Source organism: Argiope bruennichi, chromosome 10 (genome assembly GCF_947563725.1).
Source record: "Argiope bruennichi chromosome 10, qqArgBrue1.1, whole genome shotgun sequence".
Lineage (NCBI taxonomy): Eukaryota > Metazoa > Arthropoda > Arachnida > Araneae > Araneidae > Argiope > Argiope bruennichi.
Window position 1 is genome coordinate 76,818,749 of NC_079160.1, and position 12,409 is coordinate 76,831,157.

The window sequence follows — 12,409 nt, forward strand, 5'->3', positions numbered from 1 at the left end:
ATTTAGTATCTTTACTGGATCTATTGTGTCATCCTTGGCGAGTTATTTGGAGGTTAATACTTGATATGCGGTTTATAGTATATGAAAATTGAATTTGTTTTAGACCAGTTTTTCTCAACCAATTGAAACAAAAATTTGGCACAAAACTACATTTGTAGTCACAAAATCCCATACCAAATTTGATACATTTAAGTAATTGCGTTTTTAAATTATCGCGTTTACTTGTTTCTGAATGTACAGACCGACAGACAGTCAACCCGTAGTTGGATTTGGGTTGAAATTTGAAAGGTGACTACACTATAGGTATTAAATCTATATACCGAATTTTATATATCTAGCTCTCATAGTTTTGTAATTTATATATTATCTTATTTTCGGACAGGCGGATTTCCTCTTAACAGATTTTATTCAAAATTTGATAGAAATTTGCAAATTTGTTCTAAGACCCTATACCAAATTTCAACCGTCTAGCTCAAATCATTTTTGAGTTATCTTTGCCACAGACAGACAGATGCACATTTTCCAAAAAAATGTGTTTTTTGAACTCAGGTAGTTCTAAAATTTGGATATTTCTCAAAATCTCGAGTTTGAATTTTTTGACGATTACTATACTTTCTCTATGCTACGAATACGTGAAAGTAAGAAAGGCTATTACATTTTTAATGGCTTCTTCCTGTTGTGAAATCGGGTTTTCAATCATGCTGTGAAATTTAAAATAATAAGTATAAAATATTGTTGCTATTTGAACCAGTTTTATGCTTGAAATAAAGGAAGCTAAAACTCGATATATCGAAACGAATTTCAACGAAATAGACTTAGTCATTGCATTAATTCTTATTAATAATATATGATAATATTTGCTATTAAGTATTAATGCTCATTATTTACTATACTAATAAAGTTTTATATAATATATTCATTTAAGAATATAATTAAAATGTTTTTTTTCATTGATTATAGATACTCTATTCAGGAATTAATATTTAATTGGAAATGGTAATTTTTATGGTGCATATATTTTTAATTTTTATTCACGTGGGACAAAATTTTAAAAATAGTCGAGATAGTTGGTGGGTAGAGTGAGTATTAATTATAAAGTGAGTGGGCGTTCATATTAAAGGGCTTCACTAAATAGCGCACCTGTTGTTTGCATAATAACCTCTATACGATCGAAAATAAAAGGCCAAAAAAGTTTTTATTCTAAATCAAACTCATTGTTGTAAAACTTTATATTCGTACTTATTATGTTATCACATCTTATATGAAAGGAAAAATAATAATTCATCAAATTTTTAAGTTCTTATCTCAGGTAATGCATGAATGGCTTCAGTCATTTTATGAGGTACTATTAATTTAATTTTAAAACTGACAATATAAAGAGAAAATAATAAAAATATTGGATTCAAGTTTATTAAACAAACCCCTACAAGAGAAAAAAAATTAATTTTTTTCAAAAACTGGAAGAATATTATTAATTACTGAATAATGGCTTGTTCAATGAAAAATTTAATTCCTTTGAAATTCATTTTAAGGCAAAAATGATTGAATTATAATTAGTCTACAGTTTGATAAAACCCACGTCGTTATCAATGAATTGGTTCTTTAAAAGATTAAATGAATTAAAATTTGTTGGAAACCTTAGTCTGCTTCCACCTGTCCTCAATGAAATTTTAAAAACCGTATTGTTTTTTTTTAATTATTGTAATTTAATTTTAATACAAGCAGTTTTTATGTAACACATATCACGATAAATTGAAATAAAAAAATATTAAATTGAAGGTGACTTCCAGAAAGTTGATTTCAATATTTTGAGTATATAAAAAAATGAAAGCAAAAGTTTCATGATTTAATTATAAATTTTTAAAAACAAAATTATAAAAAAATATAAAAATCTTTTTAACGCATTCTAAAAACTTACATACAAAATTTACTACGACTATTACTTTTGAGTCAGGCAGTCAACTACAAAAAACACTAATCTGCAAACGACTTTGAAAAAAATTTACGAATAGTGCTTTAAAATGTAAACAATATTTGATTTTAATATGATTGTGTTCAAGCACATGAGCAATAATCAAGCAAATGAAAGCATAAAATTAGATTATCTGAAAATACTTCAAAAAATCTCATTTCTTTCAAAGTTTTAAGTCCCTTGGTAATTATTTACTTAATTTATTTGATAAACCGAGCCTAGCTCTCATTTATTTAAAAAAAATCCATTGTACTTCAATTAAATACGCTATTGCATTTCATCATTAATTAAATGTTATCATTTCGATGTAAGGGGATACAAGCTAAAGCAAGATTTTCATTTAATATTTAAACAAAATGCAGTTATTTCTATAAATCAGGCTATTTGATTTTTTTTTCAGTTGTCCAAACAAGTAAAAAGTCTATAATAGTAATTTTTTGTAGACTACATTAAGCTTAGTTGTACATTTAATATAGTTTGGAATAAGAAGCTACATTTTATATTCCATATCATGCCACTTTAATGACGAATGTCTTTGGTTGTCGTTAGAGTACAGTTTTGATTGTTTGAAATATCTAATTTCTTAGAATAATTAACTAAAAATTATTAATAACTATTCCAGAATCATTATGTAAACGCGAACGGAATTTTAGTCATCATTTTTGTAAGTTTATTGTCTGTTTTCAAATACGGAAACTCTCTAACTTTTGAGAATGCGCCAATTAATTTGGATTTTAATAAAACAAGAGGAATGTTTTTACTAAGAAGTATAGAGATACATATATTTCCGAATTAAAGCAAAGTTGTAAAATTCATAAACAAAAAGATAATCAACAACGGAAAAGAAAATCTAACAAAAAAAAAATTAAAATGCCATTTTTCACTGCGTATCACCCATGTCTGCGGAGTAAAATCATCCAAAAGTGATAAGTATACAATTCTGAGACAGGTAGTAGTTTTATTTCTTCTCATAATTGTATTTGTAAGTCGTTTGATTGATGAAAATCTTATCAGATTTTCAGAGGAGAACTTTTGCTGATTTGAAGCGGGATATACTTTTGTTGAATAAAAATGTTTTAAATATAATTGTTATGCTGAGAATAATCAGGATTCTAACTTTCTAGTATCGAAGTGTCTTTGTTGTAATCTAGAATTCGGAGATCCATGCATTTGATATCTAATTTATTTTAATGTTATCATATACTGCCATCAATTAACAATCGTTTTCATACAGTGCAGTATTTAAATTTCAAGAATGGTGCCAAATTTATAAATTCCACTTTCATAGGTTTACGCACAGCTTCAAGAAAAGGACACGTGGACAAAAAAGACCAAAAGAAAAAATTACACTCATCTAACACAAATGCAGACCAGTTATCTTTAAAAATGATTTAGAAAGGTTTTTATTCTTTGCATCTTTACTGAGACAAATATTGTCTAGGAAAGAGAGTGCTCTTTTTGTGAACTTTTCTTTTCTTTTTCTTCTTGATTTCTAGCTCTTCCAAGCTGGGATGGTTGGTTTACAAAATTTCAATATCACAGCGTACTCCCAGCTGTGTTACAAGAAGACATTAATTAAGAATCTGAAAACAAGAATTCTGTATCATTTTTAACAAATTTCATAATTTTTAAAAAATAGAGATTTGGTTATATCGAAGTATTGTTTTACTTTTTGCGTATACAAAGCAATTGTATTCGTCAAAAAAATTGGAACTCAAGATTTTGACGCATCTTTACATTTCAAACCTTCCTTTTTGATATTTTGTTTATTTGCCAGCATAATAATTCAAAAACGCTTGGATATAAATAGGTAATATTAGGCGTATGATCTTAGCATCATATTTTGAGCGAAAACTTTGCACAAGGAAAATTATATATTCGTCTGTAAGTGAATACGATAAATGCAAATCTTAAAGAGTTAGATAGACAACATTTGACACACACTTTTAAAGACAGTAAACTCCCTAGTATCCAGCTTTAAGTAGCGGAAGGTCTGGCCGGATAACAAAAAAGCCGGATGGGCTGGAGTTCTATGAATTCATTTCTTGGCCCACCAATACCAAAGTTTTATCCAAAACTCCTGTTATAATACGTATTTTCTCACTTCTCATTGTGTACTAAACCCTCCATTTATCTCAATATGAACGCAGCCGACTCGGTGAATCATAGAAGCAGTTGCCGGTAACATGTCGAGTTAAAATAGAAGGCTCTGTACTGGTATTTATATATGTTTATAAACTGCACTGCACGTTTCAAAAATTTCTTTGAGAAAAAATAAGTTAAAGGATATAAACTGTTCACATTTTAACATAAATTCTGTAATGACCAACTTAAACGCAGGAAACATAAACAAAACATTAATTTAAATCGTAGGCCTAGTTCTTAAGAAAACTGGCTCAAACTGATTTTATTTGCTGATAAATAATTACACAGATATGAAAAGATAACCCTAAGATGAGAGTCAAAACTTACTTTTTAGGTTTTGAAAAGCTCTTTAATAGACAACAGACACCTTACCTTCCTCATTTAATTACGATGAAAGAAAACTAGGCCGGATAGTCGGGAACTGAATACGCGGGAGTGTATTGTATAAAGTATATATCTATATTAAAATTTTAAACTAAATCTGTCTAAAGGTTGACTATTTTTTGATCTGTACTTTCTCATGCATGGAAAAATGCTGATTCTAAAACGTTACGTTTATTTCAAATTGCGTTTATCTCAAAATCGTTGATACGTTTTTAAGATAAATGCAATTTGGTACGAGATCTTTTTACTAAAGTTATAGTTCTTTCTCAAATATTGACTTCAGTTAGTCGGAATAAAGGTATCCAAAATACATTTTCAGTTTTTTTTTTATATTACAAAACATAAACTCTTATGGAACTCTGAAAATAAAAATCTGAGCACTCATGGTGTTCAAGATTCATCTCAAGGCCCACAATTATTATGCAATAGGAGTTGGGGGGGGGTAACACTTTTTTTACACCAAATCTTTATTTGAGTGTATGTATGAAAGTTTCAGAGATATTATATCTGCTGGTTTAAGCGTATGCTTGGAATAAAAGAGCTTAAATCTTAAAGATTGACCGTTACATGAAGGAAATAATTAAAGAGTTATGTTCGGTGTAAGCAGAAGTTCGAAAGCTAAAGTTGGTAAACAATTTAAGTGCCAAAAAATAAATCAAACACCTCTTTCCATGTTAAAGGTACAATTAAGCAATACTTGCAAGGTGTTTTGTAAAATCGTTTGTGTAATCGTTTAAAAAGGAGGTATTCTCTAAGTAGTTCAAGAAAAGTGTGTAAAGGGGTCACTAAAGTGGACTGATCGAATAGTTTCTTGAAATTTCTCAACATTCTCGGTTTTGGCACTTAGAGTGTTTACCACTTCTTGTCCTCAATCGTTAGCGGTATTAATAGTGTTACAGCTTCACGCCGATAGATGGCGTATCTGTCGAGTACAAAGTTTCTGTTAATTCTTTTTTGTATCTGAAAGTAGAGTGGGTAAGAACGATTCTAGTACCTAGACGTGGCACCCGATTGTGAGAGGTGTCCTAATCTGTAATAGTCTACATGAAGTGGCACAAAAAACGTGTCCGAAAATAAAATGGTGTTCACCAGAAAGAAATGAGTAATTATTTGTAGAGAATTACAAGTATTGCAATATCGCTAATTTCTTGAACTACCTGCTATTTTATATTATATTACTATTTAATAAAAAAACATGTGAAAATTTTCTAGAAATCATCCGTTACATTATTGGGATGAAAAAAAATAATTTGCTGCAATGATGCTTATTCGCACGATAGTGGAAAATGAAATTTCAATGAGCCTCATATTTTTATATCTATATAAATATTATTACGTTCCAAAGTAATATTTTTTTGTTAGACTGTCTATGACATCTATTAAATTTGCATTGGTAGCATAGGAAGAAAGGCATCTTACTACTAAAGGTGCGTCATTTAAATTCAAAAATATCTAACGAATTTTTTTGGGGGGGAGGAGGAAATTAAGACTCTTTTTTATTTTCAAATTGATTTGATTTGAAATTTCAATTTATACAGGATGTCCCTTCAAGGTCACCTAAACTCTACACAGCCAGATTCATCGTTTGGAATACATAAAAATTGCCCTGTGAACTATATCTCTACGACCTGTAATTTTGGAGAAAAATGTTAAGAGTAATATATAACGTCCTATCCGATAAAGGTGGGAAAAAGCTTCATCGGAAACAAGGACATCGGCATTTGCATATGTTTACACAGGAAGATGTTTAAAGTATCTATCACGTATATAAGCATGCATGCGCGAGCTGTGGAATGACTGACTGGACACGTAGCAGCATGGTGTCCACAAAAGTGAACGCTGCAATTAAGTTACTTTCTGTAGTAGCTATATCCCAATAGACAAATTTTTTTTAGTTTCCCCATAGGGAGAAATCAAAAGATATCAGATCAGGAGATCATGGCAACCATAAAAATGACCCATGCTCCTTCAGCAGTCCTAGATATTCCATAATCAATCAATTATAGACAAAAGCTCTGAAATGCGTGGAGTCGATAATGTTGGAACCATAGGCCATGTATTGTCGCTAAGGATAGGCAGCAATATTTGATCTATAAAAGCTTATCTAAACCTACTTCTCGTTCTTCCACTATCTATAAGTAACTATCGGAAGTACAATCATGGAAGTAACTATAAGTACAATCATGGAGACTGTGCGTCGGATAGTTATTTCCATTATTTCTTAATTTGTCGTCCAACTTGTGGATGATCTTGGCATAGACGAATTGTGGATAGGGGGCAGCGCTATGAATAGTGATGGACATGCTCTCTAGCAATTTCTAAGGTATTATTATTATTCTGATCGAAAACAGAGTTTAGAAGGCAATATTCACGAAAAGTATACATTACCGCAGCGATTCTCAACCTGTGGGGCGCGCCCCCCTAGGGGTGCGCGTGCACACTAGAAGGGGAGGCGCGAGAATATCCAAGAGAAAATATTATTTAAAAAATTAATTAACTGACTGAAAGGAAAGCACACATACTCATAGAAAACAAAATACATTTAGACATATTTAATAACTTATTAAAGTAAAGCAACTTACTAAATCAAAACTTACTTAATCAAAACATACTAAATTAAAACAAATTTAATAATTATTAGTGACTTCCTGGGGCCTGTCTTGCCGAGCAAAGTTTTTCGAAGGAAGGCTTAATATTAGAAATAGCCACTCTCAGTTGTGCCGAGATCTATATTTTGTCTTCAAAGTAGCGACAGCAGAAAATCCAGTTCCACAAAGGCAGGATGTTGAAAATGGTAATAGAATGCGAAATGCCCCTGTTTTTAGCGCAATTAAAATCCTCTACTCCTGCCCAAAATTCAAATAGTGATTTATTACTAAACTGTCTTCTAGTTTCACCATTTGTCGTGAAGTCTATGAATTTTTCTTCCTCATCAATTGAGAGACCTTCAGAAGTCTTATGAAAGGGATCTTTAACTCACTCATAACTTGCTATCAATTTGTCGTCAGCAAGAAAATACTTTTTAAAATTCTTTGACAGCATAGCTAAATGATTTTCAACGTTTACAAAAACAACTTTTACATGTTCAGTCTTGTAAGTTTTAGTACAATCATCCCCATTTGCAAACATTGTTAGATTTCTTTGCTTTAAATTTCTGCTCCACAATTCCAATTTTCCACAAAAAGATTAACACTCGTATCCAACATATGTGTATTTGGTCCTTGGAGTTGAAGATTCAAGTTATTTAATTTCTCGAATATGTCGACCAGTTAGTTCAATTTCATCATAAATAAACCATCGCTAAAATTCTCGGCCTCCGGTTTGTTTTCTTCATCTAGGAAAATGTCGATTTCTTCTCTTAATTTATAAACACGTTGCAAAAATTTCCCACGTGATAACCATCTTGCTTCGCAATAAAATAGAAAAGCTGAATGAACTGAACCCATGTCTTTACAAATTTCGGAAAAGATTCTCGATTTCAGGGGGTCTCATTTTTATACAATTTACTACGCTTACAACTGTAGTTAACACAATATTCAGACAAGGACTCATTTCTTTCGAAGCCAAAGCTTCTCTGTGGATTATGCAATGTGCCCAGACGCACTGAGGCGATTTTTGTTTTACAAGTGCTTGTATACCTTGGAATCTTCCAGACATTGAACGAGCACCATCGGTACATATTCCGACGCAATTTTTCCATTCTATGTTTGCCTCGTTCGTAAAATCATTTAAAATAGCAAATATTGCGAAGGCCGTTGTTTTGAAATCTATTGGTTTACAGAAAAGTAGTTCTTCTACTTCTGACATATTATCACAAAACCGAGCATAGGAAATTAAATGAGCATCTTTATTAGTATCTGTTGCTTCATCAAGCTGTATTGAAAACAATTTGTCACGCAACTTCGAGAAAAGCTGACACTGTACATCTTCAGCTACTATATCACTAATTCGACGAGCAACAATATCATTGAAACAGGCACGGACTGCAATTGTTTTGAAAAATTATCTCCAAACATAGTTTCTACAATCTCAATTGCTGATGGCAAAATAAGCTCTTCACCAATGGTGTGAGGTATTTTACATCTGGCTTTATAAGATGCAATTAAAGCTTTTTTATTCACAGACAAAATTTCTTTTAAAATGATTTTTGCTTTTTATATGATTTTAATTTTAATTCGAAGAATTCTCTGGGTTTGTTGACGTATTCACTATGAAGCGTTTCCAAATGTCGTTTAAGTTTATTAGGTTTCATGCTGCCTTCGGCCAACATTTTTGAGCAAATGATACACAGGGACCTTTCTTCATTTACTTCAGTACTGGTACACCCAAAATTTAAGCATTCTTGAGAATATTTTCTTGACTTTATTTTCGGAACCACGCTCGTCTGTGTACTTGTTGATGCTTTACTGTCGTCTAATGCTCGCTTACTTCTGCTTAAAAATTTATCCATAAGTCTGCATAAATCTGCTGCCATAAATATTTAATATGGTGAATTGCAATTAACACGAAAACATATACAACATACACATTCACGATATATTCGATAGCTATAAAAGGATCGACTCGAATAAGACTGGCTGGAATTGAGACTTTCGTTATCAAACATTTTCCTTCTTCCTATGAGAAAACATCTGCGCATGCTCGAGACGGCATCTGTCGTGTGGATTTTCTTCCACAAACATAACTTATTTTTTTCTCTTTTGTTTAGTCATGCTTCTGTTTTATTTCTTTTATTATTCGAAAAAATGTATTCCCAGTTTCTAAATTTAGCTCACCCTGTTTAGGTTAACTTTCATTAACGAATTTTTCTACTTTCATATTCTTTTAACGTTATCTCCCTGTTTTGCTTTCATTTCTAATATAATATTTAAATTTTCCCCGCTTTCATTCGCTTCATCTGCTCACTGCCCGCTTTGCAAAGTGCCAGATGTGATTTCTCGCCAATGTTGTCTCGCTTTTACTCTTTTTTTGGCAATTAGTTAAAAATAATTTAAAAACAGAATACAAAATACTCAATATACATTATTGTTGTATACTTTGTATTGTAAGCGGGGGTGGGGGGGGGGTGAGATGAAAATTATAATTGCAAACTGGGCCACGAATACTGAAAGGTTGAGAAACGCTGCATTACCGCAATGTGAAGATTACCTACAGCTAAAAGATGCAGCCTTTTAAATACGATTCAAATAACGGATTGGTGTCATTCTAAGGCATAGGTTCCCAAAGTGGTCCAGGTGGACCCCCAGGGGTCCATAGGAGACCACATGGGGGTCCACGTAGATGCGAAAAGAAAACAGGGGTTCATAAGTTGTAAGTGGGGGTCCACAAAAAATTTTCTGGTTTTCATAATAAAGAACAAAAATTTTGGCTTGGATTTACCTATCAACGTAGATTTAAAAGAAAATCTGATCAAATATAAAGCGGACATTGCGTACTTAACAGATTTGTTCATAAAATTCAATGACGTTAACTTGCAGTTACAAGGGGACAGCCTTAATTTAATAAAAACAAAGGGTGTAATTTCGGCTTTTCGTGGTAAATTGAAATTAATGAAGCAAAATATTAGTCGGCGCGAATTCTCCCAGTTTCTGCACTTGTCACAGATAAAATGTCTTGATGAGGATATTCAGACATGCGCTCAACATTTAAATACCCTACATGATGACTTCAAAAATAGATTTGAAGATATTCTGACGATGGAAATACCACCATGGATCATAACCCCATTTGATGAAACGGAAGAAGCGAATGTGGTATTACAAGAGGAGCTACTTGAGCTCAGCACCAAAGAGGAACTGAAGGTGAAATTTAAAAAAGGCTATCAAACATTTTGGTTGCAGGCAGAAATCCCCGAAAAATATCCTGGTCTGTGGGAAATTGCGAGAAAATTTTTGATAGCGTTTCCCTCGTCATATCTTGTCGAAAGAAGTTTTAGTGCCGTTACCAACCTGTTAACAAAAAAAAAAAAAAAAAAAAAAAAAAGGAGCAGATTGAACATCACAGAACGGGGAGATTTGAGATTACTTCTTACAAAACTGAAGCCAAATATAGATAATTTGCAGTCAATTCATCAAGTACATCCGTATCATTAAAAGTAGGACTATTTTTTATTGTTGATTTACATTTCAGAGTTCATTGTTGCTTTTTTTGTCAATTGTTGATTGCTTGTAATAATAAAGGTTTATAATTTTGTATAACCACAAGTATTATTTTAATAAATAGGACACAAGAAAATGTGCTGCTTTTTTTTTCTTCTTAACACCCCCAATTTAGGGTGATATTTTTTAGGAGTTTTGGGAATACAGTAGAAATGTAGCAACAGGGGGTCTACCGAAAATAGTAAAACTTTGAAAGTGGTCCAAGAGAAAAAAAAGTTTGGGAACCTCTGTTCTAAGGCATCCATATGGTTGGATACTTTGAACATCTCCGTTTACAAACATATGCAAATACTTATGTTAATGGTTCCTATGGGTTTTTCCCCTACACCAGATATAATGTTATAATATTCTCTCACATTTTTCTCAAAAATATGGGTCGTAGTAGTATAGATCTTTTGACATTTTTATGTACTTCAAGCGACAATTTTAGCAGTACAGAGATTGACAAACTTAATAGGACATCTGTGTAACTAAAGAGAATAATAAATTTTGGGAAAAAATATTTTTAAAATTAAGTTACTACAGTTTCTTTTCTTACCCAAATGTGATTCTAGTATATTGATTCTACAATCCATTATAATTTTACTTATTCCTTCATGAGTAATGCCATTCTTCCAAAGAATGCTGGATTTTAAATTCAGTAGAGTTTCGCTAATTCGAATGTTTTTATTGCGAATTCATTGGTAATTCCAATTTTTTCTCTATATTCTTGAATATCCTTTTAGAATAATGTTAAAATGCACAATCTATTAATGCAAATATCATTTATAATTCGAATTTATTTTGGGTAGTTCGAAATACAAACTAAAAATTCTAAAAATTTTATTTTTATTTCTTAAGTGATATCATGCTTCATATACATCGTATCTGTTTTCTGCTATACGGCAATACGTACTCAATTAAAAAATAAAAAAAATCATTTAAAAATTTTTCAACAACTTGAACAAGTAACTTATTAATCAAAATCACTTATATAAATTATTAAATCGTTAAAACTGCTAAGTATTAATGCTTTATTCATTAAAACTACTTTTGTTTACTTATTTTAAATGCATCTTATTTAAACTGTTAAAGGTTATGACAAATTTCAGCATTTTTTTTGTTTAATAATTGCTTTTTCTTTCTCGCTGTTTTTATTTCTAAACCCAATTTCTCTGAATTCGAATAAATAGAATTTTTGTTGTCACTTCTTTAGCTTCGAATCTATCTAGTTCTACTGCATTTCATGTAAAAATATCGTTTGTGAGTGCCATACTTATTTTTTAATTGTGTTAAAATTTTTTTGGCTATTTTACTTAAATTAATTGGTGTTAATTTATTTAAAAACTATTTTGTTCAAGACATTTAACTCTTTTTTTTTTGTTATTTTGCATTCTGTTTAAAAGATCATGCCCCTGCGTGTTCAAATGTGTTCCAGTGAATTTCATATAAAATTACCGTTTACAAGTACAATACATATTTTTAACAGTGTTTTATTTTTTTTCACAATTTTCTTTAATGAATTGTTGTTAATTTATTTTAAATTGTTTTTGTCCACATCATTTGACTCTTTTTGTTATTTTGCATTCTGCTTAAAAGAACGTGCTCCAAAATGTTCAAATGTGTTCTACTGCATTTCATATAAAAATACCGTTTACAAGTACAATACATATTTTTAACAGTGTTTTATTTTTTTTCACAATTTTCTTTAATGAATTGTTGTTAATTTATTTTAAATTTTTTTTGTCCACATCATTTGACTCTTTTTGTT